The sequence below is a fragment of the Erythrolamprus reginae genome, chromosome 7 (assembly GCF_031021105.1).
Source record: "Erythrolamprus reginae isolate rEryReg1 chromosome 7, rEryReg1.hap1, whole genome shotgun sequence".
NCBI classification, from domain to species: Eukaryota; Metazoa; Chordata; class Lepidosauria; order Squamata; family Dipsadidae; genus Erythrolamprus; species Erythrolamprus reginae.
In genome coordinates this window covers 71,849,265-71,864,142 of record NC_091956.1, presented here as the reverse complement: position 1 = coordinate 71,864,142, position 14,878 = coordinate 71,849,265, and the positions used below count along the sequence as shown (strand labels likewise).

Genomic DNA, 14,878 nt, shown 5'->3' with positions numbered 1-14,878 from the left:
ACAAATGAATTTCAAATTACATATATATTTTTTTAAATTTTTTATATAAAGTTTTTATTTACAAGAATATACTGTATACAGTAAATACATTTAGGTACAAACAACAGTGTAAGCGTGTAGAGATACAAAAGGAAAATAAATAAATGGAAGAAACAAAGGTGGTGTATCAAATTATAACCTAGGCAATATGCAGTTGACAGTAGACAGAAGACAAAACAAAATAAAACAAAACAGACAAAAAAAAAGGGGGGGCGAGTGTACGGTAGATCTGTATTGAAAATATGAACTAAAAATATTCTCAATAGCTCATTACAATATAGCTAATATTCTGAATTATAAATAAGTAAAATTAAGTGTTGCGTATAGCAAAGCCAAGAGATTGAGTAGATCATTTTAGTTTTTAACCTATATCTTTATCTCATTCATCCATTGAAAAAGAAGGATTTTTGACACCAGATATATATCTACCTCTACCTCTACCTCTCTACCTCTCTACCTCTCTACCTCTCTACCTATCTACCTATCTACCTATCTATCTATCTATCTGTTTTCGTAGATTTTCACGGGTATATGTATGTAGATTGTTCTGAGTTTGGGTTTTGCCCCGTGTAATATTTTGAGTGTCTATGCGACGTTTCGGTGAAATCACATTCACCATCATCAGGCTGAAGTTTTAAGCTTCGTGCTGCTGTAAATATGGAATGTTTGCAACTGTTCCATATATAAGGAACAAATGGCACACACACACACACACACACACACACACACACACACACATAGAATTCTTAACATTTAATGGGCAAATTGTTCTTTTTTTTCTAGCCAGCGGTAAAAGGGATCCCAGCAGTTATTGAATGTGGATTCGTCATTATTTCTAATTTTCAAAGTTAATTTGGTCATTTCTGTGCAATATTTGATTTTTTTTCTATTATTAAATCACCTTGAGGTGTGTCTTCATTTTTCCACCATTGGGCAAATGTTAATCTAGCCACTGTGGTGATATGAATACAAATTACATATGTTTGTTACTGACCTTTCCCAATACCTAAAGAAGAATTGGGTGTAATTTTTCCTCCAGGAATATGTAGCACTCACACAGTATCTTTTTATAAGAAGAACTGTGCAGACAGAAATACTACATGCATATGGAAGGAAACCTTGCAGTGGCTGAGCATGACCTGTCCCTTCCTTTGTTTTCTCCCCTGGGATCTTAAGCAGTTGGAAAAGCATTGCACGGCACCTGGTTTCCAATTATAAAAGGAAAGTGCTGAGAGCTCCGGATTATCTCTACGTGGGTGTGTGTTTGGAGAAAGATTTGTGTTGTGCAAGCACAGAAAGAAAGAAAGAAACATGTAGCCAATAGAGTGAAGCAGCTGTCAGCTCAACGGGCAACTGACAGTAAAGGAAGCGCAAGCTTAAAGTTCAGCAAACCAGAAGCAAACACGGTGAAGGGAAAAGTGGAGCCCAACAGCTTTACCACTCTAGCAGCTGGTCTGGCATTTGGCTTCTCTCGCCACTGCACAAGCTGAGAACTTGCTTCAGCAAAGGTTCAGAACAGCAGGTGATAGCAGCAGAGGTCAACTTGAATGTGGTTAAATGATGGCCAAAGACTGGTATAAATCCAATCAATAGAACTGTTATAGATGGTAACAAGCAGGAAGAGGGAGATTATGATCCCGCTATATAGAGTGCTGGTGAGACCACATTTGGAATACTGTGTTCAGTTCTGGAGGCCTCACCTACAAAAAGATATTGACAAAATCCTATATTCCTGGAGGGGTCTGTAATATGGTAATTGATTTAGCTTTACTAGATAAATGGTCAAAGCAATGGAAACTGCAGTTTAATGTTTCCAAATGTAAAATAATGCACTTGGGGAAAAGGAACCCTCAATCTGAGTATTGCATTGGCAGTTCTGTGTTAGCAAAAACTTCAGAAGAGAAGGATTTAGGGGTAGTGATTTCTGACAGTCTCAAAATGGGTGAGCAATGTGGTCGGGCAGTAGGAAAAGCAAGTAGGATGCTTGGCTGCATAGCTAGAGGTATAACAAGCAGGAAGAGGGAGATTGTGATCCCCTTATATAGAGCGCTGGTGAGACCACATTTAGAATACTGTGTTCTGTTCTGGAGACCTCACCTACAAAAAGATATTGACAAAATTGAACGGGTCCAAAGAGGGGCTACAAGAATGGTGGAAGGTCTTAAGCATAAAACGTATCAGGAAAGACTTAATGAACTCAATCTGTATAGTCTGGAGGACAGAAGGAAAAGGGGGGACATGATCGAAACATTTAAATATGCCAAAGGGTTAAATAAGGTTCAAGGGGGAAGTGTTTTTAATAGGAAAGTGAACACAAGAACAAGGGGACACAATCTGAAGTTAGTTGGGGGAAAGCTCAAAAGCAACATGAGAAAATATTATTTTACTGAAAGAGTAGTAGATCCTTGGAACAAACTTCCAGCAGACATTGTTGGTAAATACACAGTAACTGAATTTAAACATGCCTGGGATAAACATATATCCATCCTAAGATAAAATACAGAAAGTAGTATAAGGGCAGACTAGATGGATCATGAGGTCTTTTTCTGCCATCAGTCTTCTACGTTTCTATTTTTCTATGGTTTATAAGAATAAGATGCAAGAATAGCTGTTAGTATAAGTAACAGTGTTAAACTTAATAATAGATGGTAAGACAGAAGTTAGGAAAATAAGTTTGTTAAATTTTCTGTAACGAATTCTCCTTGAAAACATAGAAGATAAAAACAATCTGTTTGTTGCTGGCCTGTACTGTTTCCTCAAAATATTCCCTCACCTTTAGGGGCAATATTGAGATGGTACAGCGCCCATGCAAATCATTTTATTTATTTATTTATTTATTGGATTTGTATGTTGCCCCTCTCCGCAGACTCGGGGCGGCTAACAACAGTGATAAAAAACAGCATGTAACAATCCAAAACTAAACAACTAAAAAAAACCTTATTATAAAACCAAACATACATACAAACATGTCATGTAAGGCCTAGGGGGAAAGAATATCTCAGTTCCCCCATGCCTGACAGCAGAGGTGGGTTTTTAAAAGCTTACGAAAGGAGGGTGGGGGCAATTTTAATCTCTGGGGGGAGTTGGTTCCAAAGGGCCGGGGCCGCCACAGAGAAGGCTCTTCCCCTGGGTCCCGCCAAACGACATTGTTTAGTTGACGGGACCCGGAGAAGACCCACTCTGTGGGACCTAACTGGTCACTGGGATTCATGCAGCAGAAGGTGGTCCCTGAGATAATCTGGTCCGGTGCCATGAAGGGCTTTATAGGTCATAACCAACGCTTTGAATTTTGACCGGAAAGTGATTGGCAACCAATGCAGACTGTGGAGTGATGGTGTAACATGGGCATATTTGGGAAAGCCTATGACTGCTCTCGCAGCTGCATTCTGCACGATCTGAAGTTTCCGAACACTTTTCAAAGGTAGCCCCATGTAGAGAGCGTTACAGTAGTCGAACCTCGAGTCTTCAATGAAAAGAAAAATAGAACCAGGAAAATGGAGTTTTGTCCTAGAAAAGTTGGAGCTCTACAAAAGATTGTCCATATTTTCAGTATCTCTCTCTGGATGCATACCCATATATTAGCGGTTGTGTAAGGAGATTGGAAGTGGAGAAAATGGAAGAATTGGTTGGGGGGTTATGGCAGACCCTAAAAACCTAAGTAGCACTGCAAAGAAAAGCCATCTCACCTGCTTCCTGGCTACAGATGAGGAGACATATGATTAGGCAGCAAGATGAGAAAAGAAAAAGAATAGCCAGTGTTGTGGTTAGCTCTGGCCCAGCTCCTGCCCCAAGGACTGTGGATGTAGGGGAGACATCCACATGCCGCAGGCCTGTTTTGCCCCTCCCCCCCAGTGGAATCTGCTGATGAAGGCTCCTCTGACCAAGAAGACATGAGTGACAGGGAGGAGGAGAGTGTGGCAGACAGCTCAGAAGGAGATGAATTATCTAGCTCCTCCTTGGATTCGGAACAAGAGTTAATGATATAGCCACGCATGCGGAGAGCGATGCATGGGCAACAACAACTGAGAGATTATTATCAAAGAAAATGAGGCCACCTGTGGTTGGGTGGGGCTGTGGTAATTAGTGAGGCTGCTATAAATAGCAGCCTGTGGGTTTGGCCATTGTGGAGGATTATCTGATTGTTGTGTTTCGTGACTGCTTTACTGACTTTGACCTTTTGTGTGCTGATTTCCCCCCGCTTTGAAACTCAACCAGAGCAAAGTGTGGTTCACTTTGTGAAAGAAGAAGGACTGTGAATTCCCTCACGGCTGCAAGCTAAGTATCACAGAACTGATAAGGGACTTGTACAAATTACCAGTTTGTTTGGAGACGAGCGCTCTTTGCTATACCAAAAGAGGGCTTAGTTTAAGTGAATTTTCATTATAAAGAACATTGTTCTGAATTTTCAGACGTGTGTGTGTCTGAAATTTGTACCTGTGAATTTTTGGGAGGAGTCTACCAGAGAGCCCGTCAGAACAGCCAGGAGGGAAAAGGATTAGATTGTAGAGAAAATCTGAAAGACGGGGGAGGGGGCTGGCTGGAAAGAGAGAAGGAAGAAGGAAGCAATTCCAGGACATGGAAAGACCCATCCAGTCCTCTCAAACATACAAACATTCAATTTGCCTAGTCGAAATAAAGGACCTAAATATCTCAGGATCTTCGAAACTTTCATAGGACGAATACAGAATCACTCTTTGTATATTATATATTGCAGTTGCTTGGAAATGGCCTAAGGAAGAATAGATAATTTGGCTAGCTCTATGTTTAACGGAAAAAGCATAAACATGGCTCCCTTCAGAAAAAGTCTTTGACTATAATCAAATAAAGAGTGCTGTATTGTATAGACATGAAGTACGGTGAAACCTCATCTTACAAACCCCTCGCCATACAAACATTTTGAAATACAAACCCGGGGTTTAAGATTTTTTTGCCTCTTCTTCCAAACTATTTTCACCTTACAAACCCAAGCCGCCGCCACTGGGATGCCCCACCTCCGGACTTCTGTTGCCAGCGAAGCGCCCGTTTTTGCGCTGCTGGGATTCCCGTGAGGCTTCCCTCCATGGGAAACACCACCTCCGGACTTCCGTGTTTTTGCAATGCTGCAGGGGAATCCCAGCAGGGAACTCCCAGCAGCGCAAAAACGGGCACTTCGCTGGCAACGGAAGTCCGGAGGTGGGGTTTCCCAGCGAGGGGAGCCTCAGCGAAATCACAGCATAACAAAAACACAGAAGTCCAGAGGTGGGGTTTCCCATAGAGGGGAGCCTCAGGGGAATCCCAGCAGTGCAAAAACGGGCACTTCGGCTGGCAAAAAAGGTGACTTTTGGGCTTGCACGCATTAATCGCTTTTCCATTGATTCCTATGGGAAACATTCTTTCATCTTACAAACTTTTCACCTTACAATCCTCGTCCCGAAACCAATTAAGTTTGTAAGATGAGATATCACTGTACTGACAAATGTTTAGATGATGTTCCCATGAAGGAGAGACTTATGACAAAGATTGGAACAGTTAGGATGAACATAGTTAAACCCAGAAATGCACGATAAGAAAATTGTCTAATTTTGCCATCTTCTGTTTCTGAAAACAAAGGATTATTTACTATTGTTAAACCCTGAAAAGGTCAGAAGAGGGTTTGAAATTGGAAAAGGACCAAGGAGTTGTCAAGTGTTGATTGGCAAAGTAACACTGAAAGAAAAAAGAGATGGCATAGGAAATTTTCCTGATCAGGAGGCAATAAGATACCTACTGGGAATATAAAATGCTATACGAGTGTAAACCAGGACATATGCTTCCAACACATTCAGCATTATGGGCATTTAAAGACAGACAAATGTTTATGTAAGGCTGATGAAGACATCCAATAAATAAAGAATTTAACTCTGCCCTGGAATTTAAATAGAGGACAGGAGCAAAGAAGTTGGAAAACAGCAAAAGAACAAAATAAAGATAAGGAAAACATGAATCACATTATTAAGTTACTAAAATTAATTCTAATGTTACAAAGTGTATATATAAATAAAACTTTTTTGGCAGATAGTTAATGTTAAGTAGGTATGTTGCTCAAATCTAAATCAAGAATGTTTTTTTCTTCCCTTCTTTTATGCCACCAGATTATAAAAACAAGCTTCACACCAACTTTTGCAAATAAATGTGAGTCAGTCTGAAATAATTTGTTATAGTGATTGCATGTTAATTAACTCACACTCCTACACACAAACTAAACCCCATTTATTTTAGTAACTCAAGTCTATCAGAATTGTATTCTGTGTCCTTTCAAAACAACCAGGTAAATATGTCAACTACAGAGAAATGTGGTATAAGGTTCCTGCTAGCAAATTAAATTTTAATTCATCCATAAAGCTTAATGGTCTTTTATAAAGGTTAGGTGGAGATAGAAATAATATTGTCTTACACTCCTAAGGTGGAATATGATTTCAAAATAATGGATATTAATTCTTTAAAATAATTTATGTAGCTGAAATAGTTACTCCCTGGAATAAATGTAAGTGCAGCCCCTGAGTTTACACTCCTAAGGTGGAATATGATTTCAAAATAATGGATATTAATTCTTTAAAATAATTTATGCAGCTGGAATAGTTATTCCCTGGAGTAAATGTAAGTGTAGCCCCTGAGTTTAGTTTGAAGCAGTATTAATAAACTTTCAAATTTCATCTATAAAAATAAAAATGATACTGTACATTTATATCACATATTATTTCTAAAACAGGAAAGATACTTGGGAAAAATATTTAGCATAATCAAGTTAATTCTTCCTTAAGAGCCAGGAAACTTCTGGTACCTTAAGACTTAGATAAATGTATCATTACTTATTATCCACCCACCCCCAAAGCGTGTGCATCGAGTTGCAACTAAGACACCAAGTCTGTTGTCTACAGCAGGAGTGTCCAACACCCCAGGTTGGGCAAATAAGTGAAGCCCTATCTAAAGGATGCAGGCAACACACAAAACCACATCCACTCCAGTCCATGGAAAAATCTATGGAACCGGCCCCTGGTGCCTAAAGGGGGGGGGGGAACTGACTATAGCACACATATCTACAGCTTTCTAGAATATACATTCTGACTCAAGATAACCCATTCTGGGCAGGAATGAACTAATTATGACCAAAGGTGTCAGCTCCATCTTAATATCATCTATGATAATTGATTACAAGGTCTAAACATGCAATCTACAGAATTATGAATTCATATTTTGTTCTTAATAATATCAAAACCCGGGACATGTAGATTAAAATTGAGTATTTATGAAAAAAGAAATTATCAACTTTGATTGGAGCCCTCAGAGCAATACCCTAAAAGAACTCACTCTATATTTGAGAAGTTTAATTTTATTGTACCTATATTAATCCAGCTTGCTTAGAACTTCCTACATTCTTTGAACTTCCTAAGTTACAAAATGAGAGCCCAAATTATTGGGGACAATATGTTGACACTATAAAGCATCGAGAGAGGACTGTAAAGACTTATGAAGCAGCATATAAGTCTAAGTGCTATTGCTATTTCTAGGTGCTATCTTAATAATTTTTGAATTATTAAATTTTCACCAGCAATTGCAGATTGCTCAATACAGTAATAATATTCTTGATAAAACGTATCAGGAAAGACTTAATGAACTCAATCTGTATAGTCTGGAGGACAGAAGGAAAAGGGGGGGCATGATCGAAACATTTAAATATATTAAAGGGTTAAATAAGGTCCAGGAGGGAAGTGTTTTTAATAGGATAGTGAACACAAGAACAAGGGGACACAATCTGAAGTTAGTTGGGGGTAAGATCAAAAGCAACGTGAGGAAATATTATTTTAATGAAAGAGTAGTAGATCCTTGGAACAAACTTCCAGCAGACGTGGTAGATAAATCCACAGTAACTGAATTTAAACATGCCTGGGATAAACATATATCCATCCTAAGATAAAATACAGAAAATAGTATAAGGGCAGACTAGATGGACCATGAGGTCTTTTTCTGCCGTCAGACTTCTATGTTTCTATGTTTCTAATACATGTATATAATAGCAGTCCGGTGAGATTATCTTGTCCCAGTGGTATGCTGGTAATAGTGTATTATTCTTTCTGTAAAAAAAATAAACTAAACTAAATCCGAACAAAAATATGGCAATATTCAAAAAGCTAGAGGGTCTGTCATTAACTTTAAAATACACATTTTTGAACAAAGGCCCAGAAAGGGCAGGTTTTCATTATGAAAGAAATAAGTAACTATGAAACAAAAGTTTTCACTCTACAAATGACTAATAACAAAATAACTTATTTTTATAACCATGAATGCAGGGTGTCTGCATCTGTGTATTGCACACACACACACACACAAACACACACACACAGAGTGCCTCAGTTCATTAGTGCATATCTATTATCTTTTTTTTTAGTGGTCACCTAATAAGATAGATGCATCTTCTTTAAAGCCCAGTGACCGATAAGGTCCCACAGAGTTGGCCTTCTCCGGGTCCCGTCGATTAAACAATGTTGTTTGGCGGGCCCCTGGAGATTAGAACTGCCCCCACCCTCCTTGTCTTTCGTAAACTACTCAAGACCCACCTATACCGTCAGGCATGGGGGAGTTGAGACACCTTTTCCCCAGGCTCTTTATATTTTATGTTTGGTATGTATGTGTTGTTTGGTTTTTAAATATGATAGGGTTTTATATGCTTCTTTTTTAATATTAGATTTGTTTTGCTATAATATTGTTTTTTATTATTGTTGTGAGCCTACCTCTTTTGACTAATTTTCAAGGCTACAACAATATGGGCTAGAATTAGGTAATTTAATAGTGTGCCCTTACAACTGCTAAGAAATAATTCTGGGAAAACAGTTTTGTAAAAAGCCAATTAGAGAATTCTTAAGACATGTATGTTCTCTGAAATTCGTCCACTAATCCATCTAGACCAGTAAAAACAGGTATAACAATGTTCAGAGATTTTCAGACAGCAGTTCTCTGGCCTTAGCTAGAGGTGACAGGGTTGGACCCACTCCTGAATTCTGTAAGCTTTTAAAAAAAAGATAAACAGCTCTTTCTGGTTATAAAGGTAAAGATTTCCACTGTCCAGAAGCTCAGCATCTTTAACTGCTGAGCCATCACATCTCTTCTTAACCATTAGGGTTAAAGAGAAGCATATTTCATTTTCTATATAATGCATTGGGCTTCTTGAACAATATATACATCTTAAGTTAATGTTGCTGCTAATGTTTATACTGGTGCAGTAAAGCACTAATGAATCATGACAGATAAAACACACTGTTATGTGATCATTTTCAATTATCAATTGGAAGTTGGGTTCAACAATTGTACTCTACCGCTATCATAAAAAACCTTTGTATATACCCGCTGTTCGAACTTTCGATTCAGGAAGCCATGCAATATTACATTTTATGACACAAGGATAAATCATAGCAGTTTTCCTTTTAACAGATACATGGGGGAGTTAAGTTATCCTTTCCCCCTAGGCTACTACAAGTTATGCATGGTATGTTTGTGTGTATGTTTGGGGTTTTTATAATAAGGGTTTTTTAGTTGTTTTTATTAATTGGATTGTTCATGTTGTTTTACCACTGTTGTTAGCCGCCCCGAGTCTGCGGAGAGGGGCGGCATACAAATCCAATAAATGTATAATATATATAATATTTCCACCTGCAATATTCTAAAACAAGAACTGACAATCTGCGATGACTAAAACACCTTTTGTAGTCCTCAGGAGTGTCTCTGACTGTGCAAATAATCTTTTTGCATAGTTGTCCACTTACGACACATTACTTAACAAATATTTGAAGTCATAATGGATTTGAAAAAAGTTATTTATCTTCAAAGGTGTGGCTGCCACTTTGGGCACTTGGTAACCAGCTCACATGTAGCTGTCAAGGTTCCAGGTAGCATCCAAACTAAATCAGAGGCCAAGTCAAAGTACTCCTTAAAGTTCCAATTTATTGCCGGAGCCATCCTGGCACCTACACTGGGAAACCTGAAAGTTCACATCCCTTGTCACCCGCCCACAAACATGTCATGTTGCGCACTCAGATTGTGCCAGCATGGCAAATCCTCCTTCTGCTTCCTCCCAGGTGGGTGGGCATAGGATAGCCTTGAACCACTCGAAAGAATACTTTGTGGCTGCATCTGTTCCTTCATTAAAATCACCCCTCCCAAGTTCCCATAAACATCAGACCTTCTATAGATGGCAAGCCGCTAATTTATCACCAGATTCTGCACTGACTTGATAGTTGCATCTTATAAGAAGAGCCATGCTGAATCAGGCCAAAGCCCATCGAGTCCAGCATTCTGTGGCCCACCAATTGCACATGGGGATCTTGAGTAGAAAGAGAAGGCAAAACCCTCCCTTTCCCTTGACCCTGAACAAATGGTACTCAAAGGAATCCTGCCTGCCTCAACCAACATAGAGGTGGCAAATGGATATCCATTTTAATAACCACTGATACACTTGGCATCCATGAATCTGTCTAATCCTGCCTTGAAGCTATCAAGGCTGACAGTTATAACCACCTCTTCTGGAAGTGAATTTCATAAACCAACGACCCTCTGGGTGAAGAAATATTTCCCTTTATTTGTCCTTGCTTTCTTACCTATGAGCTTTAGGGAGTGCCCCCTAATCCTAGTATTGTGTGATAGTAGAGAAAAGAATTTTTCTCTATCCACCTTTTCTATCCCATGCATGATTTTATATACTTTGATCAAGTCACCCCTTAAACACCGTCTTTCAAGGCTGAAGAGACCAAGGCGTTGCAACCTGGTTTAATAAAGGAGGTGATTACATTTTGCGATATTTTTCTAGCCAAAATATCCACTGAAAAAGTCGTTTTAGACTCACAACCATGGATTCACTAATAGTTGCAGTGATTTAACATCCATCATAAAACCAGTGGTTAAATGGAGTCTGATCACATGATATCTTGACTTGCAACCACAGTGGCTTACAATAAAAAATCTGGTTTCAGTTGTGATCATAAATTGAAGATTACCTGTAGTTTTCAACCTTAGTTATATGATGATTAAATCATTTCCTTACATTTGAAGAAGGAAGCATTTGGAAATAATCGTATGAAGATGATGTGCTGTATGTAAGCATAATCAATCTATCAAATGCACTCCTTGTCCTCCAAAATTAGTTAACACTGATAAATATAATTATGAACTTGTATAAGATTACAGTGTTCCCTCGATTTCCGCGGGGGATGCGTTCCGAGACCGCCCGCGAAAGTCAAATTTCCGTGAAGTAGAGATGCGAAAGTAAATACACCATTTTTGGCTATGGACAGTATCACAAGCCATCCCTTAACACTTTAAACCCCTAAAATACCATTTCCCATTCCCTTAACAACCATTTACTCATCATTATTACTGGTACTCACCGTTGAATAAGACACTTAGTGATCCTGATATTTATAAACATAATTATTTATTAACAATACTAATTATTTTTGTTATTTATTTGCAAAAATTATTAGTTTGGCGATGACGTATGATGTCATTGGGGAGGAAAAACCGTGGTATAGAAAAAAAACCCGTGAAGTATTTTTTAATTAATATTTTTGGAAAAACCGAAGTTCGAACCCGCGAAAATCGAGGGAATACTGTATTATACTATTAGATGTGGTAAAGCTGCCATCATTGCTATTTTACTTTATCTTGCTGGTGTCATGTGAAGCCACAAGCTTTGGCTACACAAAGGTATTTGTTGTTAAGACACCATCTTATATGCAATATCTAGATCAGTGTTCCCCAACCTGGGCAACTTGAAGATATTTGGACTTCAACTCCCAGAATTCCCCAGCCAGCGAATGCTGGCTGGGGAATTCTGGGAGTTGAAGTTCAGATATCTTCAAGTTGCCCAGGTTGGGAAACACTGATCTAGATAATACACTGCAACTGTACAATAAAGTATTTATAAAGTAGAAGTGGGAAAAACTGTATCAGTGGACAGAAGGGTATTTCCTCCAGACACCTAGCAGGAAATGTACAACTTTACAGCCTAAAGAAGTTGGATAAGGCTCCAGATTATTTACTTAAATACACCTAAATAAACATCAAGGATCTGTACTGAGGATTACACATTTTCATACAGATGTTTTTTTAAAAAAAATGTAAATACAAAATAACGTTTAAAATAAAAAAATATCCAATTCTTGCAGATTAGTTCTGCATTCTCTACCTAGACATACCTTAATTGATATTCATTTAGTTTTAATTGATTGATCTTGATTTTTAAATTTGTTTTCTCAGAATTCTAGAATTATATATGTCTAATTAAACATTTGCAAAACAGTGTCTCGGGTTGAAACTGGAATACAGGAATTGAATAGACAGATTATTTTTAATTAATAAAAAAATCAGATTGTGTTATTCTTCTCAATTTACGAATACAATCTCATCTATATTTACTCATACTAGCTACTTAGTTACCTTCAATGCTAAAGTTTAGCATTTCACCAGGAGGTAATAGTATTACAGGGATAATGTTCTCCATTCATTTGAATCACTGAAGTAGGTCATATAGTCAGCTGGCCTTACACAAATAACTTTGAAAATAGCAATGCGGCAAGACTACACTGCTTGTTTGAATAAACAATTTTAACTGGAGTTTGTTAGTTATCTGATCCCTGAATGTGATAGCACTTCATACTTTGCATTGAAGTATTATGTAAATGAAATACAGTGGTACCTCTATTTAAGAACTTAATTCGTTCCGTGACCAGGTTCTTAAGTAGAAACGTTCTTGAGTAGATGCAATTTTTCCCATAGGAATCAATGTAAAAGCAAATAATACGTGCAAATCCATTAGGAAAGAAATAAAAGCTCAGAATTTGGGTGGGAAGAGGAGGAGGAGGAAGAGGAAGAGGAGAAGGACAGTCGCTCCTAAAGGAAGAAGGTGAGGTGAATTTAAAAAATCCAAAACCTTTAGGCTTAAAAAAAAAAGAGGGACTCTAAGGCGGCAAAGAGGAGCACACAGCTCCCATACACCCAGCGCAAGGCTGCCTCATACACTGCCTCCCATATACTGGCTATTGCTGCTGCTGTTGCTACCTGCTGCCTCTTCCTTCCCAAGCAGAAGGGCTCCCCTCTCCTCTCACTCGCTCGCTTTGGAGCTGGCGCCTTTCCTTCACTGTGGTGACTCCTCGGCTGCCCAGAGCGAAGGGAGCGTTTCTTTTCTCTGGGCACTGGCAGAGGTTTATTCCCTGTCCAGAGAAAGGAAAATGCTTCATATGCTCTGGACTGCCAAAGCCTCCTTAAGCGCTACCACAAAGCTCCTCTGGCAGCCCAGATGGCCGGGATTAAAGGGGGAATGGCAGGAAACTGGCCAGGCCTTCGTGCCACTCTCAAATTTCCTGGGAAATTTTTCCGGGCTCGGGTTCTTAAGTAGAAAATGATTTTTAAGCAGAGGCAAAAAAATATTGAACACCTGGTTCTTATCTAGAAAAGTTCTTAAGTAGAGGTACCACTGTAATTAGTTATCAGGCAAGAAATCTTGTACACCAATGGTTCTCAACTTATGGTCTGCTGATCCCTGGGTGGGTGGGTGGGTACGATGTTGTCACAATAGGTCCATGAAGACTTAAAGAAATATGATTTAAACCTTGAGTTTTAAGTCTGGGGCCTGGGGGGTGAAGGTGTCTGGGGCCATGATCAGAAAATGTATTTGTAGGGGATCCATGATGAAGAAAAGGTTGAGAACTACTGCTATGAATTTAAGAAAAAAATGCAAATCCTTCAATATTCTACAATAGATTAATGTCATGCAATTAACAAAAACATCTATATTCATAAAAAGAGGGAAATCTAAAAATTCATTGAATGCATGCTTATTGTAACAGGAATGTATGGATAACAAATTGATATTTCAAAAGCACAGGTATGTAAATCTAATCATTAAACTAATCTGTATGGAGTATTATGGGTACTGAATGATCTGAAGTAAGTGATAAACAGAAAGTTTTAGAAAACTAAGTTATTTTTATTATACTTGTCCATGGAAGATACCTGGAAAGAGTAATCATTTCAATCTTTAAAATAGGATCTGATAATCATCCTTTTTCTCCAACCACAAAACAGGGATATGAAAATAAACCCAGAAACTTTCAGTTTTGTGCATTAGATGTTATATAGCCAATTCCCATTTATCTGTATAATAACCAAATAGTTATTAGTTTGGAGCTGATAGTTTGGAGCTGTTTTAGTTGGCCCAGTAGAAATATATTTACAAATTCAAAGCAATCCATTCTGGAATTAATCCCAGAGTTTTAATATTTGATTTTTCAACCTGCAACTGTTAATTATATATAGGCCAGGTGGCACAGCATTAAAGAAATCCAGGGTTTGAAATGGGTAAACTTTGTCTAATCAATGAATAGAATAGAATAGAATTCTTTACTGGCCAAATGTGATTGGACACACAAGGAATTTGTCTTGGTGCATATGTTCTCAGTGTACATAAAAGAAAATATAGATTTGTCAAGAATCATGAGGTACAACACTTAATGATTGTCATGGGGGTATAAAATCAATATTTTAAACAACATTTTATTTTATTTATTTATTTTGTCCAATACACAATGAGGGTTTTAGTGGGTATATATATATGTGTGTGTGGAACTCATTACCGGACTCCATAGTGTCATCCCCAAACCCCCAACACTTTATCCTTAGGTTGACCTATCCAGATTCCTAAGAGGTCAGTAAGGGATGAGTACAAGTGCACTAGAGTGCCTTCCGTCCCCTGTCCTATTGCTCTCCTATATCTCCTATACCTTTCTTCCATTCCTATATCTCTTCTTCTATTCTTTCATTGCTATGTTCTATT

The 14,878-nt window shown here is 38.2% G+C and overlaps 1 protein-coding gene across 4 annotated transcripts in view; it reads right to left on the bottom strand.

The window, feature by feature from the left end:
- DCLK2 (doublecortin like kinase 2) overlaps nt 1–14,878 on the bottom strand; it is an 84,822-nt gene that overhangs the window by 67,894 nt on the left and 2,050 nt on the right. The window lies entirely within an intron of this gene.